The sequence below is a fragment of the Vulpes lagopus genome, chromosome 8, assembly GCF_018345385.1.
Source record: "Vulpes lagopus strain Blue_001 chromosome 8, ASM1834538v1, whole genome shotgun sequence".
Classification (NCBI taxonomy): domain Eukaryota; kingdom Metazoa; phylum Chordata; class Mammalia; order Carnivora; family Canidae; genus Vulpes; species Vulpes lagopus.
Window position 1 is genome coordinate 35,724,743 of NC_054831.1, and position 24,449 is coordinate 35,749,191.

At 37.3% G+C, this 24,449-nt stretch overlaps 1 pseudogene; it reads left to right on the forward strand.

Annotated features, from left to right (window-relative positions):
* The first annotated feature begins 16,516 nt into the window (after window positions 1–16,516).
* Window positions 16,517–21,558, forward strand: LOC121497688 (annotated as a pseudogene).
* The last annotated feature ends 2,891 nt before the right edge of the window (window positions 21,559–24,449 follow it).

A 24,449-nucleotide genomic window follows, 5' to 3' on the forward strand; every position in this document is an offset into this window, starting at 1 on the left:
TCCACAAGGGAAATGATTGATAAAACTAACCTTTATAAAAACTTGGATGTCTATTTGGCAAACAATCTCATGGGGAAGCTAAGACAAATGGAACTCTGAAGAAAGGCTTGCGATACATATAACAAAGGGATAATACATTTGAATTGTAAATTCTTCTTACAAATCAATAAGAAAAGTATGAACACCCTAAAGAAAAATAGGAAAATAGACATCTATTGTCAATCGTCATTAGACAAAGATATTCAAGTTAAAATAATAAGGGGATGTCATTTATACATCTAAGAGCACCAAATATTTAGAGATCAAGAATACCTTTAGTGGATGTGCTTGGGGAACAGAGGGCTGAATTCATATATATTTATGGAAATGTAAATGGCTATAATCTCTCTTAGGAGGAAAGAGGCAATCTAAATGTTACATGCATATCTTTTGCCCAGATTGGGGATTTTTCCTTAAGCAATAGTTGGATAATGCATAAAAATATACATTAAAGTATAAATGATAAAAAAATGTTTATAATAGCATCAAATCGAAAAGCCTCCATGGCTCTCTAAGTATATATCTGTGTGTGAGACAGAGATACTAAAATGGTACTGATCTTGTGACTTTGGAAATATGGAACAGGGTAAAGGGGAGAGAGAGACTGGTGGTGGGGGAGGGAAGCGTAGTTAATACAAGGGTTAAAATTGCCTGTCATTTTCTATTCTCTACTTCAGCGTTCTTTGGACTATTTACAACAAGATTTTTTACTTCCTATCATGAAAATAAAGGCATTCCTTAAAAGAATGATAAATTGGGAACAAAGCTCTTCTTAGGCTGATTCTTTCTTTATGTAGAATATCAATAATGCCTGGCTTTATACCACTTTTAAGTCCTAAGGAGCTGGTAAAAGCACAAGTCCAGATTGTAAAAACCAATGTTTGCAATAAACACTTAAAGAAATTTACATCTCATCTTGATAGTATAACAAATGAAACTATCAAAATAATTGGCTCCAAAGAAAAACACATATTTTATGTAATTTTAAATAGTGCTTATGGGCTAGTTTTACATATCTTTTTTTAAATATTTTATTTATTTATTCATGAGAGACACAGAGAGAGAGGCAGAGACACAGGCAGAGGGAGAAGCAGGCTCCCTGCAGGGAACCTGATGCGGGACTCCATCCTGGGACTCCAGGATGCCGCCCTGGGCCAAGGGCAGGCACTAAACTGCTGAGCCACCCAGGGATCCCCTAGTTTTACATATCTTATAGACAGTTTAAAATATTTAAGCTATATTTTACTTATTTTATTATGGTAATTATATATATATATAAAACAACTGGTTATATATATGTATTTGAAATTCTATAGCCAGTAAAAAAAAGAAATTCTCCATTACCCCTTCCCACAGGCCCCTGACAGCTACCATTCTACCTTCTGTTTCCATGAATTTGACTACTTCAGATATCTTCCGTAACCAGAATCATGCAGTATTTGTATTTTTGTTGTTGGCTTATTTCACTTCCATAATGTACTCAAAGTTCATCCCTGTTGTAGAATGTGTGAGAATTTCCTTCCTTTTGTTACCCTTCCACATAAGGGTAAATAATATTTTATTGTGTGGATGTACTACTTACTAGATAATAAAAGGAATGAAATATATGGATATGCAAAAGCTTTAATCAAAGACAGTATGTTGTAGAAATAAAAATATTCCACAGACATTGAGAGACAGGAGCCTTAACTAAATAATGAATTTGGTTTTTGGTTTTCAATATTTAGCCTACCAGTTACAATATATAATGACATCTTTCCATACTTCCCAAGTTTTTCTTAGAAAAGTTTAATCTTCCCCTAGTTTTAAGAAAAGCTAATATTCATAAAGATTGTTTAAGAATACCAGTATGTAGAAATTACTAGTGTAACTCAGACTTTAAATATAAGATGTAGCAGGGGTACCTGAGTGGCTCAGTTTTCTGACTCTGGATTTCACCTCAGGTCATGATCTCAAGGTCATGAGCTCAAACCCCTCATCTGGCTCTGCCCTAGACATGGAACCTGCTCAAGATTCTCTCTCTCTCCCTCTCCCTCTGTATGACTCACCCCCACTCCTCCCAATTGTGCTCTTGCTCTCTTTCTCTCTAAAACACCAAAATAGAATAAAATGAAGTAAAACAAAATTAAAAAATAAATGTAAGATGTAACATTTCAAGTAAATACTCCAAGGATAGACCATAAAATAAAAGGCTAAGCCAGCAAGAATATAAACATGAATATAAAAAGAAATGAAATTTCTTCTTTCCAGATAGTTTTCCAACAGTAATTCATATAGCAGATAAAATACTTACATGTTTCTTGGGTAAATGTTATCAGATATTTACATATGGTTTCTATATTTTTCTTGTAAACAAGTATATTTTACATTTCGCCAGTATTTTCATTGTACTTTTACATCTCTTCTCTCATTTTGTCTACTTCAGCCCCAAAGACTCTAGGATACTTATTATCATTACCGTTTTACCCAAGAAAATATTTATGTACATATTGGTTAGGTTATACTCAGTAATTCATGTGTTCATAAATTCATCCAAAAATATTTAATTTAGCATCCATTATTGGTCCATTATTATTTTGGTGGGCACTGAGAATACAAATTTGAATGGGAGAGTCTTATTTACAGCACATTATTCATGCTGAGGTTCACATTTATTTGGTATACCTAACCCTTACACTCAACCATATATACAACACTAATTACCACTAATGTTGGGCTTATCAGATTAAACCATTCATGATATATTTATATAGCCAGGTGCTGTAACAGGCATGCCAAAATCAGTGATCATGAGACAGGCATTGACCCTACCCAAAGTGAATTTTCAGTATAATAAAGAACACAATTATTAAAAAAGTCTAATAGTTGTAATATATATTATACTATTATATGTTATATTTTTATGTATCATATATTGAAGGGGAAGTTATATAAATTATGTATCATATATGTGTACATGCATTATATATCATGAAAGGGGAGTAAAAGTATTATCTTAAACTTTTAAAACAATTATAGATTTCAAGAAGGCCTCAGGAGTAAATAATGTGTTAGCTAAGACTAGTCAGTAGTTAGCTGAGTGAAGAGTAAGAAGGATTGAAAGGTGGAGAGTATTCTAGGGAAAGGGAGGAAAGAGTGTGAAATAACTAGAAAATACAACATGGCCAGAGGGTATGATGAGGAAGGGGTGCCTTCAGGAAGCAGAAGAGGAAAGCAGACATAGTTGACAAAAAGGGTCCAGGATTTCAAGGGAAATGGGAAGACTTTCAGGGATAACAGTGAAATAATATAATCATATTTTCATTCTTAGCAAGGTCACTCTGATGAATGGAAGAGAATTTAGACAACCAATATTTAAGCATGAGTACTTTTAGAATGGTATGACTTTGGGTCCCAAATGCTCAATTATGATTTTGACCAAGTTATTTGCTCTCCTTCAATCCCAGTTTTTTCATCTGGAAACTCCAGATAGCAATAGTGCTTACCTTACATGGTGTTTCTGAGATCTCATGAATTAATACGTGAAAAGGCCTTCTAGCGCAGAACATGACAATAGTGAGCACTCAATGTTACCTCTTATTTCTAAATTACTGGGCACCAAAAATAAGTGATTATTCTCTCAAATCCCCAAATCCTCTAGTGTAGTCACTGGTTACCTTAGAAATCTGGCCTATGAGTTCTTTTCTTTTTTCTTAATTCTTTGTTTAAATTCAATTTAGTTAATATACACTATATTATCAGTTTCTGGGGTAGAATTTAGTGATTCACCAGTTGCGCATAACACCCAGTGCTCATTACATCACATGCCCTCCTTAATACCCATCACCCTTTTTGAACTTGGCCACAGTAACTTCTTCCAAGATACATCCATGAAGGCAAGAGAAACAAAAGCAAAAATGAATTATTGGGACTTCATCAAGATAAGAAGCTTTTGCACAGCAAAAGAAACAGTCAACAAAACTAAAAGACAACCTACAGAATGGGAGACGATATTTGCAAATGACATATCAGATAAAGGACTAGTATCCAAGATCTATAAAGAACTTATGAAACTCAACAGCAAAGAAACAAACAATTCAATTATGAAATGGGCAAAAGACATGAACAGAAATCTCACAGAGGAAGACCTAGACATGGCCAACAAGCACATGAGAAAAATGCTTCCCATCACTGGCCATCAGGGAAATACAAATCAAAACCACAATGAGATACCACCTCACACCAGTGAGAATGGGGAAAATTAACAAGGCAGGAAACAACAAATGTTGGAGAGGATGCGGAGAAAAGGGAACCCTCTTGCACTGTTGGTGGGAATGTGAACTGGTGCAGCCACTCTGGAAAACTGTGTGGAGGTTCCTCAAAGAGTTAAAAATAGATCTGCCCTATGACCCAGCAATTGCACTGCTGGGGATCTACCCCAAAGATACAGATGCAGTGAAACGCTGGGACACCTGCACCCCAATGTTTATAGCAGCAATGTCCACAATAGCCAAACTGTGGAAGGAGCCTCGGTGTCCATCGAAAGATGAATGGATAAAGAAGATGTGGTCTATGTATACAATGGAATATTACTCAGCCATTAGAAACGACAAATACCCACCATTTGCTTCAACGTGGATGGAACTGGAGGGTATTATGCTAAGTGAAGTAAGTCAATCGGAGAAGGACAAACATTATATGGTCTCATTCATTTGGGGAATATAAAAAATAGTGAAAGGGAATAAAGGGGAAAGGAGAGAAAATGAGTGGGAAATATCAGAGAGGGAGACAGAACATGAGAGACTCCTAACTCTGGGAAACGAACAAGGGGTGGTAGAAAGGGAGGTGGGCGGGGGGTGAGGGTGACTGTGGCCAGGCACTGAGGGGGGCACTTGATGGGATGAGCACTGGGTGTTATTCTATATGTTGGCAAATTGAACTCCAAAAAAAAAAAAAAATACCCATCACCCAGTTACTTCATCCTCCTCTCCAGCAACCCTCAGTTTGTTTCCTAGAGTTCAGCATCTCTTATGGTTTGCCTCCCTTTCTATTTTCATCTTGTTTTATTTTTCCTTCCCTTCCCCTACGTTCATCTGCTTTGTTTTTTAAATTCCACATGAGTGAAATCATATGGTATTTGTCTTTCTCTGACTTATTTCACTTATCATAATACCCTCTAGTTTATCCATGTCATTGCAAATGGCAAGATTTTTCTTTTTGATGGCTGAGTAATATTCCATTGTATAGTATGTATATATTGTAATATATACATACATGTATATAATACATATATATGTATATAACACATCTTCTTTATCCATTCATCTGTCGATGGACATCTATGGTCTTATGAGTTCTTACAAATAACTTAACTCTGAATTTTTTTTTGGATCAAAACACATTGATTTTTAAAAGTATACTTTTAAATTTGGCTAAACTCACAAACTTTAAGTTAATAATTGAAATAGTGGTGCTTTAAAAACCATGCCTAATTACACTGGCATAGTTGTGGAGTTATGAGTGACACCTAAACAGGGACATGTAACTGAGAAACCCTCAGTCACACTCTCCCATCGGCCTGAGGAAAAGAGGATGGAAGAGGCAAGCAGTGTTTACTCAGGATTAAAGAGTTATTATTTGGGGAGCATGAGTTCACTTACATACCCAAATAGTGTTCCCACTTACAAGGTGAAAGCAAGGGGTTTTAATGAGGAAAAATGTAAAGGGCAATTATATGAGTGAAATAAAAGAAAAAAAAGTTTTTCTATGGGTGTTAACAAGCTAAACTACTATGGGTTATGCATTGATGGTCTTCTGATTTTATCTGCAAAAATTTCAGAACTTTGGATCTGGTAATCAGGATGTCTGTCCTGCTGCTAATTTTTCAAATAACTGCTTTACACAATTGCTATTTTGCCCAACCCACAGGTTTTGGCTCCTTTCAGACCAAGGCAAGAAGGATAGTTTCTCTGCACTGCCTGCAGCAGGTCTATTTTAAAATGGCTGTGATCATGTCAGTTTTTCACAATACTAAATAAAACAGCGGACTATCCTAAACTCCTTCTAAATTCATGCCTTATTAAAATACACTAGATTAGACAAAATCATGAATGCTATACAGCTTCAAGTGTTTTTAGAAGAAATCTCAACCTTGACTTTCAGATGGAATAATAACACATTTTGTTTGTGGGTTTTTTTACTGAATTCTCAACAATATAACTTATGCTGTACTCAGACATTAGTGTTATGATACTGCTTTGATAATGTTTTCCTTTTTCAGTCTTTGGAATCTACTTGATCTCTAACAGCTATCTTAAAAGGTTAAAATTAATAAATCATTAATGAATAAAATTATAGATACTGGTTTATAAGTAGACTCAAATAATGTCAGTATTAGTCTATGTTTAATCCCCGAGTTTCCTTTAGGTTAAATATCCTGTAGAAGTTTCAATCTTCCAAAAAACTGGGTACGATCGGTAGAATCTTCTTAGTGACAAGGAGGCAACATCATAGTACCAGGTGATCACACTGACACAAACATAATGTCTTGATTTAACAACTTTTACCTTCTTGGAGAGCCCCTTTAAGATCTATAAATGTGCTTGGGGCACCTGCATGGCTCAAAGGACTTAGCCTCTAAGTCTTGATTTCAGCTCAGGTCATGATCTCAGGTCTTGAGATCAAAACTCCTGTTGGGTTCCACACTGGGCATGGAGCCTGCTTAAGATTTTCTCTCACTGGCTCTCTCCACCCCTTCACGTGTACTCTTTCTCTCCCTCCCTTAAATAAATAAATAAATAAATAAATAAATAAATAAATAAATAAATAAATTAGATCTGCAAATGTGCTAAAGACAGCTAAATTTTTAGCTCCAATTCTCATTTAAGAAATGTGGTTTTAATATTTAGTTACATGGTAACAAGCTGATACAATGGTATAAATACTGAAATCTGCCTAGACTAAAGGAGATGTGCAAAATTTCAGAAATAAAATGGAGCCCATCAACCTAATACTAAAGTGGAAAGGATCAAGTGGTTTTCCTGATTCTCTGCTAAACTCATCATTTTATGTGCAGTGCCATTTGTTAGTTTTTTTCCAAATGAACTGCGGAGAAATAAAAAATAAAAAAATAATTAAAAAAATAATAATTAAAAAAAAAAAAAAACGGCAGAGCCAGGCAGTAGGTTCGAGAGTGCTTTAACGGGGAGCCCAAGTCAGGGAACTCGCACCCAGGTGGGGGAGTGTGGGGGTTTTTAAGCCTTATTGGTTCCGGGTCTGGATCCAGGTGGATCTCTTGCCAAATTAGGCAAGGGAACACCATGTCCCTAGGTGATGGGGGGTGGTCCCTGGCTGGAAAGTCCCGGGTGGAAAGTTTCGGTTTCCTGTCTAGGTTTCGATTTACTGACGGTGACGTGGTGGTCACGGCTGCCTTGGCGGGAAGATCAGCCATTTTGACCCAATTTGAGATGTCCGCCATTTGGGGTGCCCCTGTCTCTCAGCCAGCCCAACACCATTAAAGATTTGGATGTGCTGACTTTGGGAAAAGGCATGAGGGTTGCCTTGAAAACACATTGTCACTCAACTATCATCCATACAGAGACATGAGAATTCAACCCAATCCCCTGGTATGGATGCTGAGTTTAGTTTCCAAAGAGAAGGAGGACATATTTCCTCAAAATGATACATTTTAAAAGCTTTGATTTTGATGTTAGATGTGATTAACACAATTAAAGTAGAGCCTCCGCACCCCACATCATCTCTTTGTATTAGAGATAAGGAAACAATGGCCATGACTTCACTTCTTCTGAATAAATTAGTGGCAAAAGCTAAGCTATTAACTATTATAAGTAGCCACTAATCTTTCACAACAGCGCTTAGCTGACTCACATTGAGTTGTCCCAGAAGAGCCCCTTAACAATTTTTCCTGGAAACCAGGACTTCTTGAACAAAATGATGGCAATTCCAAACACTGTGACAGGATCAAACGGGACCTACTTGCATACAAATGGTTTGACTAGCTGCAGCAGAAGAATAGCCTACACAATGCCCCGCACTTAATACCTGCGATGGAGATAATTGCATGGTTTTTAATACATATTTTCAAGTTCTGGCGAAGCTCACTGTCCTTTGAAATAAAGGCTTAGGGAAAGAGCAGATACTTGGTTCTATATCAATGAAGTCATTTTTCAGCTTTAACTGTCAAATTAGATTTTTGCTTGAGTTGTCGGCAGGGCAATTGAGTTGCAAACCAGGCTTTGTCAAAAGAGGAATTGTTAAATTACTTTACCATTTAAAGAATGCATGCCTACAGCAATCTGGTCAGAGAGTTTCTCCAAATATATAAAGAAGATACTTCTCTCTTCTATGAAGTCTACACTATGAAGTTGCTGCCCACGGCTAAGAGAAAGAGGATTTCAGGAGAAAAAAAAATTCATAGCCTGATGACTTAATCCTAAGAGATCCTGGAGAGGGGAGATAGAGATGGAAATGGAGGGAGGCAGGCATCAAGAATAGCACCTTCTCCTTGCCAGATACCCACCTCTGTGGTAGGAAAGAAGCTATTAGAAAAGCATAAAATATCAAAGTCAATGGCCTGTTTCCCTTGTCAGACTGAAGGGAGGGCTAAACACCATGAGAAGGAGCCTTGCACCCAGCCACTTCCAACTTCATGTGCAGTGACAGCTCACAGAGACAGCTAGGGGAAACAGAGAGATACACTGACAAGATGAGCACTGGGTATTACACTATATGTTGGCAAATCGAACTCCAATAAAAAATATATAAATATATATATGACATACATATATATATTTTAAAAAAAGAAAGAAACTGAGAGATAACAATGTGAGTAAGTGTGCCTTGTCCCCGGAGCCCACATGCCACAGTCAGGAGACCCTGCAGGGAACTCTGCAGGAACTTCACGCAGGAGATCTTGTTAAGATTTCTGGGGTACCCTCAGAGGCAGAGCAAAGGAAAGAAGTCAATTTTCTATGTGGTTTGCAAGACAAAACCCAAGTATATGCTGTGTACAAAAGAAGACCTAATACAAAGCAATTCCACATGTTAAAAGCAGACAGACAAACGGATCCCAGGCATAGAGAGACAATAAGAAAATAGAAGTAGCAATCAGATATCAAACAAGTAGAATTTAAGCCAAAAGCACTAAATGTGATGAAGAAATTCACCTTTTTAATGCTAAGAGCTGTAAATCACAATAGTGATATGACACTTAGAAATATTTGTATCCTAAATAATATAGCAATCATCCTATGATGCAAAAAGTACAAGAGATTCAAAAAGACATAGAAACATAATACACTAGGGGCACCTGGGTGCCTCAGTTTGTTAAGCGACTGCCTTCGGCTCAGGTCATGATCCCGGGTCCTGGGATCCAGCCCCACATCAGGCTCCCTGCTCATTAGGCAGCCTGCTTCTCCCTCTCCCTCTGCCTACTGCTCAGCCAACTTGTGGGTGTTCTCTCTCTCTCTCTCTCTCTCCCTCTCTTAAATAAATAAAAAAAATCTTAAACACACACACACATACTAAGAGGAGACATTCACATACTACTCTCAGCAAGACAGGAATACGTAAGCAATACAATCAATTAGGAGACTTCATAAATACACATTGAAATTTAAGAGAGTTACATACTCAAGAAACATTCACAAAAATGGATCATCTGCTAGGCTACAAGAAAAACATTAGTGAAGTTGCATAATGTAGAAATATTACAAGAAATGGTTCTCATTGCAATGCAATAAATTCAGAAAGTATTAGTAAAAAACAAAATAAAAATGGTACTTTACCCTGTATGTTAAAAACCTATTAAATAACTCTTAGGCAACAGAAGAAATAAGATGAAATAACAAAATTTCTGTTAATAATAATAATAATAATAATAATAATACAGCATTGCACTTCTGAATCCATGATCAGGGGAAATAGTACTAAACAGTTATCAGTAAAAATGAAAGAATGAAAAAAATATATTAAATGCTCATTTCAAAAAAGGGAAAAACAAAACCAACAAAGAAATTCTAAAGAAAAAACAAGGAAAGAAATGGTGAAAATAAATGAAGGAATAAATTAATGAGGTGGAATATATAAAAATAGTATATTTAATTAATAAATTGAATTCCTGGCTTGAGGAAGAAACCTAACAAGAATAGACAAAACACTTGCTTAAGGAAGCTTTGTTATGTCCCCCTGTCTCCAACCTCTCCTACTTTCTTGCTATAATTCACACCATCCCTGAATAACAAGCTTTGAGCCCTAGACTTCATGGCCAAAGGGCTCTGTAGGAAGAACAGATTTGAGGGGAGACCTGGATTACCAAAATTAAAAAATGCTAGAGTAATGATTTAAGAACTATTATCTCCTTTTCATCAAAGGACAGCCTCAGCTTCAAACTGTGACACAGACTGACGATCTGAGGTCTGGAAAAGACAGAAAGACACACACGTAAGAGAGGGCCATGCTGTGTGGACTTGAGAAGTGTACAGACTCCCTAGAAGTAAAGGCCAGGTGTGAAAAACCAGCATACCCACCAAATTTGACTGCAGCGACTGCATCCAGGGCGTAGAAGGATCTTGGGAGCAATAGTTTCACAAAACAGAGTATTACTGCAGAACTACCAAAAGAGAAGACAGCTGACACACTGTGGGTATTATGGTTATAGCATAAAACATGCATATTGTAAAAAGTATTATCAGTTTTGCATAACATAATAAAAATAGGAATTTGGGAGAAAAATAAGTAGGTAGCTTATATATCAGGAGGATATATAAAAGGGCTGATTATCTTCATAGGATGGAACCAATCAATATAGTAAAATTGAAAGCTATTATTAAAGATAATACAGTTGACTCTTGAACAATATAGGGGTCAGGGATGCCAAGCCTCTGAGCAGTCAAAAATCTGCATATAACTTTGGACTGTTGACCAGAAGCCTTGGTGATAAATACACAGTCAATTGATGATTTTGAATGTTATGTTTTACATACTTTATCCCTACAACAAAAAAGTTAGAGAATAGAAAATATTATTAAAATCATAAGGAAGAGAAAATACATTTATAGTACAGTACTATTTAAAAAAATGCATGTGTAAGTGGACCCACAAAGTTCAAACTTACATTGTTCAAGGGTCAACTGTAATTCTAAAAATTAACTTTTTCCATGACCTTTTTTCCTATTTGTAAAGGGATCTCATAAGAATTAAAATTCCCTAATGCAAATGAAAATTTATCTAAAGCTCAACATATGTCATATTTTCACTTTAGTTTCCTGTCCTTTGAATTTGAATAAAAATGAATTTAATGCTTTTTAGACTTAAAAGAGTTTTATATTACTCTTGTAAATTACTTCTCTGTTTCACATGTATATGAATATATGCAGAGAGAGATCAAGCCTTTTCCCCAAGATGCTAATGATGGCTAATTTGAATAGAATTTTAGTTTTAAAAATTGTATTTTTAAATGCTTTATAATAAGCAAGAATAATTTTTGGCAAAATTAAAAGGGTACATTGTATTAAGTAAAGTTTTTAAAAGCAATAATATTACAATTAAAATACTGTTTAATTGTACATCCCCCAAAGTAAAAACTTTTGCTCTACCAAAAATTGTAAAGAGATTAACAAGTTACAAGAGTGGTAGAAATAATATTTACAAACCATCTATCTGACAAAACTTGTATCTAAAATCTAAAATACATAAAGTACTCTCAAAACTCAACAGTAAAAGAAAAAGTCCACTAAGAAAATCAGCAAAACAAATAGTTCGTCAAAGAAGATGGCAACCAACCTATAGGAAAAGATGTCCAACATCATTAGCCATTAGGGAAATGAGAAACTAAAATAAGGTATCTATCAGAACAGTATAAATAAAACATAGTGACAACACCAAATGCTGCTGAGAATGCAGAGGAGCTGGATAACTAACTCATCGGTTGCTGGTGGGAATATAACATGGTATAGCCACTTGGGGAAAAATATTAAAACACTAAACTATCATATGAGTGAATAATTACACTCTAGGCATTTGTCACAGATAAATGAAGACTTGTGTTCACACAAAAACCTATCTATGAGTGTTTATATCAGCTTTATTCTTGAAAACCCAAATTAGAAATTACCCAAATGTGCTTCAAAAAACGATTAAACAATTCATGGTACATTCATACCATGGAATACTACTCAACAATAAAAATGAATGAGCTGTTGATACAATGCAGATGGGTTCCAGGGGAATCATGCTGAATGAAAAAAAAAAAAAAAAAAGAAAGCCAATTTCAGAAGTTTCCATGCTGTAGAGTTCTATTTATGTAAAATTCTCAAAGTATTCAATTATAGAAATGGAGAACAGTGGCTGCCAATGATTAGGAAGAAAATGTGCCTGGCTATGAAGGAATAGCACAGAGAGCCTCAAGAAGATAGAACAATTTTTTATCCTGATTGTGGTGATGATTATAGGAATCCACACAGAAGATACACATGCTTGTACATGTAAAATCTGAATAAGCTCTGTGGGTTGTACCAATGCCAATTCCCTCATTTTGATATTGTATAATAGCTATGCAAGATTTTACCACTGGGGAATTGGGTAAAAAGCACCTGAGACATCTTTGTACATTTTTTGTGACTTCCTGTGAATCTGTAGTTATTTCAAAATCAATTGTTTAAAAATATACAATTCAAGACACAATCAAGTGAATCCATTATTTTGAACATATAAATGGTGCAATATTTGAAGAAGTCAAGATAGTTTTAACAATTCCTGCAGCAGATAGAATGGATGATTTCAAATTAATGCAAAGCAAGACCTGTTAGAAATGTCAGAAAAAAAATGATAAATCATTAAGGAAAACGTGAACATGTATATTAGACAGTAAAAATTCAAGTATAAAACAATTGTCAGGATGCTTGGGTGCTCAGTTGGTTAAGCATCTGACTCTTGGTTTTGGCTCAGGTCATTGGGTCATAAGATTGAGCTTCCCATGAGTCTCCTTACTGAGCATGGAGCTGGCTTGAGATTCTCTCCTTCTGCCCCTATGTCACACCCACTTCTGCTCTCTCTCTCAAAAAAAAAATCAGAATTCAAAGCATTTGCATCATGTAACTAATTAGGTTGATTTAATAGACACACATTTTCCCAGGGGACCTGGGTCACTCAGTCAGGTAAGTGGTTGACTCCTGATTTTGGCTCAGGTCATGCCCTCAGGCTTCTGAGATCTAGCCCCATGTTGGGTTCCACATTCAGGTCAGCCAGAGTCAGCCTGAGATTCTCCCTCTACTTCTCCCTCTGACTCCCTCAATTAATGCACACTTTCTCTCTCTAAAATGAATAAATAAAATCTTGAAAAAAAATTGACTTGCATTTTCCTAATTGTTCTTTTGTATGCTGTCATGAGAAATGTAAATAGTTTCCTGGTCAGGTAGGTGTGGAAAATTCTGTATACTTTCATTTTCCTTTTGGAGAAAAATATACATTTCTGTGAGACACCAATCCCTTTATAGAGAGTGAATAAGTAATATTGAAATAGACCTCAAAGCTTTATTCCTGGTAATAATTGTTGGGATGCCTTTAAAATGCATCAGGTAGAGAGGTTATGGAACAAGCCACAGATACACATTAAAGTTCAGTGTCACTAGATGCTTTATGGAAGTGTTGAATCGCTAAATTGTACACCTGAAACTAATATTACACTGTATGTTAACAGAAATATAAATAAAAACATAAAATTACAGTGTCATACACTTGTATCCAAGTGAGATTTAAGACCGTTTAAGGCATTTGAAATCTTCTGTGTTTGAAAGCATGAGGTGAAGAGGTCTCCATTCACATCTCATCTCATTTTAAATTCATGACGAATACAGTTTGATCACTATTCCTTTTAATTTTGGTAGTAGTTTCAGGGAAACAATTGACAGCTCAGATGGGGAGCCTACTACATTAATAAACACAATTATAATCGACAAATGAATTATAATTGGCAAATCTATAATGAGAAATACAAAATACTTCTCTTAGAGAAGCTACAAAAGGTAAAAATAGTCAAAAGTATTAAAAAAAATAAGTAAGAAATTAGGCAAGGTTACACTTTTTAAATGTAAGATGTTTATGAGCTATGACTCTTTTTTTAAAAAGATTTTATTTATTTATTTGAGATAGAGATGGGGATGGTGAGAGAGAAATGAGCAGAGGAGAGAGAGAGAAGCAGGCTCCCCGCTGAGCAGGGAGCCCTCGGTGGGGCTCAATCCCAGGACCCTAAGATCAAGACCTGAGCCAAAAGCAGATACTTAGCCAACTGAACCACCCAGGCATCCCTGTTATTTTTTGAAAACTTGAAAATTAAAAATTAAAATGTCCTTTAAGTTTTCTTATGCATTGAATGTAATAAAGTCCTCTCTCAATTTAACTATAATCTAGCTAAAAACAGAAACAAAAACTCAACTTTGTTATAAAAGTTATGATTTTGGTAGATTCTCATTAAAGACAATTTTTTGAAACACAATTTATATTCACTGTGTGCTAACATTTTTCCTATAACTGTTTTAAGGTTCTCTCACTCTATGATGTCTGGAGTTTAGCTATGCTACTTCTTGGTACTGCTACCTGGTCATCTGTTCTTCTGCCTGTAGGAATCTTAAACTGACCCTAGCCCCTCATGCAAGCTCATGCCCCCAGCAGCAGCCCACAGAGTCACGAGTAAATATAAGTTCCTGACATGACTTCTCCAACAGTTCTTGGAATAAACAGTATCCCTGCTTCCCAGGCCTTTCATCTTATACACCCCTTAAAGAAGACTTCTGTGGAGTTTATCAAACACCCAGCTCTTTTGGTTTGAATTAACCAATCCAGGCTTAGCCTGTGAACCCCAAAGTACTCCATCCTAAAAAAGGCAAATGTCCCAGGTCCTGCCTCTCTCTCTTTGTTCTCACCCTGCCTTGATCTTCCCCCATGGCTCCGGTAGGTGCCAGCTACTTCCCTCAGGTCCTGTATTAAACCACTCTCTCAATTTTCCTGTGTTTTGTGTTGAACCACATCTGACCATTCACCATGGGGCATGCTGTGCTTTACTTAACAAGTATTAATTTGACAGATTCATAACATGTGTGATAACTGAGTAAAACTCTTTGAAACAGTCAAATCTGAATATTAATTACAGATTTTTTTTAAGATAAAGCATAAGGAGGGTAGGGATAGAGGGAAGAGAGAAAGAGAGAGAGAGAACCTTAACAGGCTCCACACCCAGCTCAGAGCTCAATGCAGAACTTGATCTAATAACCTTAAGATCATGACCTGAGCCAAAATCAAGAGTTGGATGTTTAACTTGCTGAGCCACCCAGGTGCCCCTAATTACAAAATTTTTATAGAACATGTACAGAAAAATAACTTGTTTTATACAAATTTTAGGAAAACCTAAAGATTTGGATTTATCATGTTTTTGTATATATGTTCTACTCCCTCGAATTACCAAATTATTACTCAAGACACAGAAATTGATTCATGGCCACTCTTTCAAAGGCACTCAGAGAGCTCTATGCTTCCCCTTCATTTTGTCTTATCACCTCTGGAATTTTTTCCCCTTGCCTTTAGCTCCAAAACCCTGGAAATGTTTCAGGGCCTAAATAATTGGGTTCCTTTGATTTTTTTTTTTTTTTGAAATTTGCTCAGCATGACAGGATCCAGATCTCCTCAAGGCACCCAGACTACTGATTATAAGAGAGAAACTCCAGGTTGGAACACAGATTCTGCACTGAGATTACCTTCAAAATAATTCCAGCTCCTCCATTTATCAGTCTTAGGAAAAATATTCTCTGACCCTGTGTCCTCAAGGTGAAACGCAGACAATAAGTTAATAAGAACATCCTTAACCCTCCTCCTTACTAATTACATCATAATTAATATCCTTAATTAAGTACATTGGAAGCCCTTATAGTACCTAGTACATTGTAAATTCTCAATAAACATGAGAGATAGGACAGTACAAAGTTGGCAGCATTACCTTAAGATTTAAGATCAACTTCTTCTTTATTTCATCACTGATAATTTAATTTCAGTTTTCTTAAAGATTACTAATCCATTAGAAAGTTCAGCCTACATGTCAAAATATTATCCTATAGAATCAAGAGGTCATCCTACATATATTTAAAATTCACAAATGCTCAAGTTTATAAGTGTAGAAGACAAAATCATAGAATTTTACAGGCAAATTAGACAATTTTTATTATCTTTCCATGATTCCATGTTGGTTCTAAGCTTTAATTTAGTTCAATTAAGTAGTTTTTAAGGATACACAATGTATCTTTATCCCTAAATCACTCCATTAATTGTATTGCAAATAGCCATCTTCTACACTGGCATTGCAAGCTGAGGGGAAAATGTAGTCTGCAAACCCCTGCTTCTGGTGACCAAAGTCCTAGCCTGTGAAATAGCAGACCTGTATTTGAGCTAAATACATATACAATTTTTCACATGCTTTCTTGTCCATGGCATCATGAGTGCTAGAAGACGACATTCTGCAGACACCAAACCAAGATTGGTCTTGTTCTTTGAAGCCAGGTGCAGTCTCAGCTTTTTCCCACCACCCATCCCATGAGAGTTACTTTGTCATGGGCACAAAATCTAAAGAGTACAGGCTTTATAGCATCCTTCTCCCAGGATAAGCCCGCAGTTTTTGCTTATCCATGAATAGCCAAGCACCTGGCTCATATGGAGCATGGGTAAGGGTGCATGGCTGCCAGCCTGCCCTGCCATGGCTGCACACCTAAACAATCCCCAGTGGTATTCAGTGATGGTCACTCCTTCCTGACATGTATATGTCTATGTGTTCAATATGAGAGACTATAGCAAATGTAGCAGTAGCCACCAACGCCAAGCAAATACTTCTATTTATTCATTTAAAAATTACATCTATCATTCACTAAGCCCTTGGGATGCAGCAGTGAAAAACTAGACATGTGTCCTTTGTCATGGAGCATACATTCTAGAAGGAGTAAATAAACAAATATTTAATATGTCAGGTAGTGTCACAGTGTATAAGGAAATCAATGTGGTAAGAGAGGCACGGGCAGATTGGGTTGGGATGGGATTCTCAAGGAAGGTGGCATTCCAGCGGAGGTTGGAATCAGGTAACAGAGCAAGCCATGTGAATGTCGGGGAGGAGGAGTACGGGCCAGGCAGAGGGAAAGAAAACGCAAAATCCTGGAGGCTATAGTCTGCTTAGGTTGTTTAAGGATAACCAGTGAGGCCAACATAGCTGGAGTGGGTTGTATAAAGAGCAGAGGGAGATGAGGACACATTGTATTGGATATCACAGGCCAGTGTGAGAACTCTAGCTTTTACTTGAAGTGAGATAGTAAGTGCCTAGTACCAGATTTTGAGCAGAGAAGTGACATGATCAGATTTAAGTTTTAAAAGAATCTTTCTGGCTGCTATATGAAGAATAGATTGTTAGAGGCTAAGGGCACAAGTAAAGACACGTGGTTCAATACATTTGCATCTCCCATGGCCTTCTGGGTTAGGTATGTATAAATGCATTAATCTATTTACATGTGCCTCATTAGTCGCATTTATGGAATGCTTATGTGCCAGGCATAACACTGCACACTGGGGCCAGAAAGGTGATTCAGCACAAATATCACTTCTTGCTATTTACGGACTTATTTAATGGGTGACACTGATTTAAAAAAATAACATGCAGAGTATAGGTGCTAGAATCGAAGGTTATACAAAATTATTAGAGGAATAATCATTTCTGTTATTATTCCCCTCTATTCAAATCATTCCAATCACTCCTTTAAGGTAAAGAAGAAAACCAGGGCTGTGCACCAGAAGTGCCAATAAGAAACAGAAGGGAAGAGAAGATTCCAGCAAGCCTCCAAGTAGCACATGGAATGTAGCCATGCAAACTTCATCTGAACAGATCTGTCCACATTTGGAAGTTAATCCCTAGTGAAACACAATATATACATGATGGAAAAAATAAAGAAGAACAAAGGCAAGAAAGCACAATGCCAGTGGCCCTGAGGTACAGCCCTGCTTTCCTGCAGAAGGCTGAGAAAGGTTTTTGGAAAATGATTATGTTCCAAATGGTCCTGGAAGACCTCTGTGAAGTAGGAGCAAGCCACACTGAAAATACAGGCTGAGATGAACAGTCAACAGATAGGTTTTCCTACATTATATCTTACCAGTTTAAAAGAGTAAATGGATCTTCACAAGACTTCATTGAAGGGCTCTGAAAAGATCAGAGACAACGAGGGATAAGTAAGGTGGGGCCCGCGGCAGCACTAAGGCAGCAGATGTGTTTCTGACATGGAAAACTGGTAACAAAGACGTGCCAGGTCACTATTATAAAAATGAAAATTGGCTTGAGGAAAAAAATGGATATTTGATAAAAATTGAAAAAAGGCCAAGTATTAAGTGTGATGAGGACAAATGTTTTATATTGATAAAAAAAATACACTTTGCAGAGATGTTGAAAAATGTTAATGACTGAGCACAGCGTTGAAATATATAAGGCAAATATCTTCAAAAATACAAAGAGAAACTGGCAAACCATGACCAAGGAGGAAGAAAAAAATCTCTCTCAGAAAATGGCAAGTAAGCTGGAAAAAAACTGACCATATAAAGATTTAAATATCACAAATATCTCTCTTGCTGTGATAGATATATATAGAAATGTGTACCAAACAAATTGAAAAAACATTCTCTTCAAACACCATGGAATACTGGCAATAATTAGCCAGATGTTAGGTTACAAAAAAATTCTAAAGGAAAAAGTGCTTAAAGCAGAAATTACACAGCCCAATTCTGATTACAATGTCACAAAACCAGACAGTAAATAACCAAAGGCTAACCCCGAAGAAACTTTCCACTCAGAAATGTTAAACCATTCTTCTAAATAACTCCAGATGAAGAAAAACTCCAAATTAAAATTAACAACCATTCAGGAGTGAGAATAAAATACCATATATTGAAACACAGAATTTGAACAAAGCATTAATCAAGGAAAATTCGACTATGAAGGCATTTATTTGATATTAAGAAAATGAGGAAATAAGTGAGTAGAAGAGTCAATTCAATAGAGAAGAAAAAAGAGCAATAGTCTAAGCCTAAAATAGACTGCATTAGCTGGGGGTGAAGGGAGGAAGCTCTGGCGCCAGGTTGCCTGGGATAGAATCATGCCTCCACTGCTCCCCAGCTTGGTCCTCCATGGAGTTTGCTGATCTCTCCATGCCTCAGGCTTCTCATCAGTGAACCAAAGGCTCTCCTAGTTTTGTTAAAGGATTAAGTGAGATAGTACAAGCCAATTTCTTAGCAGAGTGTCTGACATATAGTAAGCATCAAATAATATATGCTTTTTTTTAAAAGAGGAAGACAACAATGTAATTCAATTAGTCAAGGACTCGTTTTCTAGTGGTGCACATGAAGCAAGAGCGGGTTCTATTTTCTGTAGATGAATCACCCTTTATTGAGATCTTATATCCTCCAAGTATGCTGCGGTGGAGTGCACGTTGATAGCAGAGCAGTCCAGAAAGTTCAGTGATGTCTACCAAACATTTAGGGAGACGTCATGCTAATCCTCTACAGACTGTTTCAGAGGATAGGGAATGAACATACACATTCCAGCAATTCAATTTATGAAAGGAACAAAACCTTGATTGCAGAGCTTAAACAGGACAGTATAAGACAAAAAATAGACTGATCCCCTGTATGAACATAGATGCAAAACTCTCAATGTATCTGCAAACTAAATCCATTTGTATATGAGATTATATGAGTGACGAAGTTGAAGATGCAATACTGTAAAAATTCTCCCCAAATTGATTTATAGATCCAATGAATTATCATCAAAATCCCAATAGGTTCCTTTGTGAAATTGTCAGCTGATTCTAAAATTTATATGGGAATGTGAAGGACCGAGAATAGCCAAAAGAGAAGAAAAAGGTGATGGGATTTGCTCTAATGGACATCAAGATTTATTTTTACACTGCAATAAGTAAGCGTATGATACTGGGTGCAGAGTTAGGCAGACCTGAGACAGAGGTGAGAACCCCCAGATAAACCCACACACAGAGACACTTGATTTTAGACAAAGACGGTATGGTAAAGCACTACATATGGTCTTCTGGATAAACAGGGCTGGGAAATTCTGTGTGTACATATTGAAAAACAAGAAATAACCTCTAATTCACATCTGATTATTTGATCTAACAATGTAGAAGGTATTCCTTACTTTATCAAAAGCAGTTCTCACTGCAGAATGGGCAGAGTGCCCGGGGAACAGTGATCTGCAGCAGCCCAAAGATGAGCAGGATGGTTGCACTAGCAGCCACAGCTGCCACCACCCAGATGATCTTCCTTGGTGCCCACAGTGCCAGGTGTTGCAGCAGGCACCGCCATCGTCAGAACCATGGCTATGATAACTGGCACCACCACCCTCCTGGCTATACTCTGTAGTTTATATATGTGCCAGTTATGGCCAGCAACCCAGCCACTCAAACACTGGTGACTGCAACAGCCCAGGTGGGGACTTCCATCTCTTCCACTGCCAACACATCCACCCACCTCATCATCCTGGCACACAAGTCAGGGAATGTGATGATGGCTCAGCAAGCCCAGGTGATGGCCATGGTTGTGGGTGGTATCACCAAGACCATGGGTGAAGAGCCCCATTTCTATTGCAGAAGGCAGTGCTTTGATTTCCAATCTGGGCAAAGTGATGGTGGGTGTCCAGACCAAAGAGCCCCTGTCAGCTGGGACCTTCCTGAAGCTGGTTCCCTCAGCAGATGGCAAACCCACCACTATCATCAGTTCCATATAGACCAGTGTGGCTGGGACTAAGCCCTTACTGGGCATTCAAAGCATTTGCCCCCAGCACTGTTAAGTCCAGCACAACCTCCATCATCAAGACCATCTCCAAGTTGGCCACGGGTGTGACAGCAGTCCTGGCATCAAGTGCCCCATCACCACTATCACCACCAAGGTGGTGACTTCAGGAAGTGGAACACCCCCCCCAAAACCAACATTGCCATCTCCCAAATTGCCACTGGCCATGGGAAGTAAGGTGGTGACCCAGGTGGTGCTAAAGGTGGATACCATGTCCACTGAGGGGTATTCACCTGGTCACCCCGGTCACTGTCTCCACTATGAAGCCCACCATCACCATGTCGATTGTGAAAAACACCATAGGCTTCACAACCCTCAGCATAGTGACAGGCACCATTCCCCCCAGCCTTGCCAGAAATGTGGGCCACAGCACCAGAGCCTCCCTGGCCAAACCCATCACCACCTTGGGCACTATTGCCAACTCCTGAAGCCAGGTGATCAGCCCCATTGCCATTACTAGGTTGGCTGCACAGACCACACTGACAAGGGCTGGTGGGCTCACCACCCCCACCACCACCATGCAGCCTGTCGCCCAGCCTACCCAGGTACCTCTGATCACAGTCTCCATGGATTAAGTCCCAGCCTGTATATGACCTCCCTAGGTCTGTTCAAGTCAGTGATAGTGACTGGTCAAGGGCTGTTCTATAGTAGGTGAGGCTAGAACATTCAGGGACACCAGCCCCCAGGCCCAAGCAGCCCCCACACCCATGCACCTACTGCCCGCTCAGGATCACTAGCCATCCTCCATGCTCCCTTCCTACTTCTGTATTTTTGTTTTGTTTTGTTTTGTTTTCTCTTTTTTAAAAAATTCAATTTAATTAACATATAGGTTAATTAGTATATTATTAGTTTCAGAGGTAGAATTTAGTGATTCATCAGTTGCATCACCCAGTGCTCATTCCATCAAGTGCTCTCCTTAATGCCCATCACCCAGTTACCCCATCCCCCCATCCACCTCCCCTCCAGCAGCCCTTAGTTTGTTTCCTAGTTTTAAGAGTCTCTTATGGTTTGCCTCCCTCTCTGTTTTCCTCTTATCTCGTTCCATATTTGGGCTATTGTGGACATTGTTGCTATAAGCATTGGGGGACATGTGCCCCTTAGAATCACTATATTTGTATACTTTTTTTTGGTTTTTGTTTGTTTGTATACTTTGGAAAAATATCTAATAAGGCAACTGCTGGGTCATAGGGTAACTCTATTTTTAACTTTTTAGCAACCTCCATACTGCTTTCCAGAGTGACTGCACCAGTTTGCATTCCTACTAACAGTATAAGAGGGTTTCCTTTCCTCCACATCCTTGCCAACACTTTTTTCTTGTATTTTTTTATTTCAGCCATTCTGGCAGGTGTAAGATGGTATCTCATTGTGGTTTTGATTTGCATTTCTCTGATAATGAGTGATGTTGAGCATGTTTTCATGTGTCTGTTACCCATTTGTACATCTTCTTTGGAGAAATGTCTTTTCATGTCTCCTGCCCATTTCTTGACTGAATTTTTTGGCTTTTGGGTGTCGAATTTGATAATTCATTATAGATTTTGGATTCTAGCTCTTTATCGGATAACACATTTGCAAATGGCTTTGTTAGTTGGGTGTCCGACTCTTGATTTCAGTTTATCTTGATCTCAGGGTCATGAATTCAAGCCCCATATTGGCCAGTATAGAGTCTACTTCAAAAACAAACAAAACCACACAATACCACATAGTTCCCATTTTATTATGGCAGCATTCTGCTTTAAGGTACCCATTTCTGTATATGTTCAATTAATCCTAGCTACCATAATAAACGCCAAAATCTCAGTGTGTTAAAACTATGAAGTGTTTTTTTGCTTCGGTAACAGTACTGAGTTTTTCTGGTTGGTATCCACTGCCAGAAAATTCAGACATGCAGACTCGATTCAGGAAGTGGCTCTGCCATCAATAAAATGAGGGCTCTCAAGGTCATGCTTATGGTTGTTGCTACTTCGCCTAGCAAGAGGAGAAAAGAAAATAAAAGAACCTCCCAAATATGCACCATGCCTGAAACTGACATGTGTCACTTGTGCTCATCATCCACTCATAAAACTCTGTCACGTTTACAAGCTTTACAAGAAGCTACAAAAATGTAGGCTAATTTCTACAGGATGAAGAAAAGGATTTGTACATAAGGTAATAGTCTCTGTCACACTGGCATATGTACTTTGGGAAAGTAAGAACTATGAGTGAGACCTGCCCTTTCACCTACAGATATTTAAACAGCAAGGCATGTGAAGAGATATATAGACAGGATAATCATCTAATTTATTGTCCCAACTGGGATACTTTTAAAAGTGAAAAACTATCTAAAAAGAATTCAAATTATATAACTTTTGAAATATATATTGACCAACAGATGGGGTTATTATGTTGGTGGCCATATAGAATAATTCTATTAACAAACTTTAAAAAATATTTTCAAACAATTTAAAATTATTTTAAATAATAAATTTCCCTCTAAAGATGAGAACATTTATTTTAAAGAAATGTTTTTTCAAACATTTTTATATCGATTGAGCCATAAAAAATAACAAGCAGAAAAATTACTCTTGCTACATATTCACATACCTTAGTTTCTTAATGATATCAGCACCTATTGTGGTATCTTTCTCGAAGAATGCGTTCTTTTCAATATGACCTCATTTTTAATATTTTCATAAAATTTCCAGTACCCTCCTTTAAAGTTTTTAGCAAACATATTTAAAATTGTAGCCTTCTCAATGGACTCTTCTACATAGACCATATTTTTAAATGAGAAAATAGTATCTTTAAGTGCCGAGGTACCTGTTAAATTCACAGCAAATTCTGTTAAGTAGAGAATATTCTCAATTCTACTTTTTATATTGAAATAGGTAAATACTTCAGCTCACTTTTTTTTTTGCATGTACTGCCTTGTTTACCTTCATTCAGAATGTCTTTTCCCAACAACTGTATTTTACAAGGCAAATCGCATGTAATTTATCACTACTTATGATTCTTTTAAGAGTTTTTCAAATTTAGATGCTCCAAAACCTCAATTTCATTCCACTCTTGTAAAGAATGTAATTTATCCAATTAGAATAAGAGTTCCAATAGAACATTCATTGCTTGAGGAGAAAAATGCTTTTGTAGAACTTTAAAATTATGTCTTTTGTAACTTTAGATTCTTCGTTTAATTTATTCATTTTCTCCTTTCCTTTTAGGTGTAAAATGCAATATGTTCCTGTTTGTGAGTTTTGTTTTTAGTAATTACAGTTGGGGGATCCCTGGGTGGCACAGCGGTTTAGCGCCTGCCTTTGGCCCAGGGTGCAATCCTGGAGACCTGGGATCGAATCCCACGTCAGGCTCCCGGTGCATGGAGCCTGCTTCTCCCTCTGCCTGTGTCTCTGCCTCTCTCTCTCTCTCTGTGTGTGACTATCATTAAAAAAAAAAAAAAAAAAAAAAAAAAGATTAAAAAAAAAAGTAATTACAGTTGGTTTATCCATCCAAAGTATTTTAGTATTCAATATTTTGAATAAATATTCTCAACTGATTTTGAATAAAATACA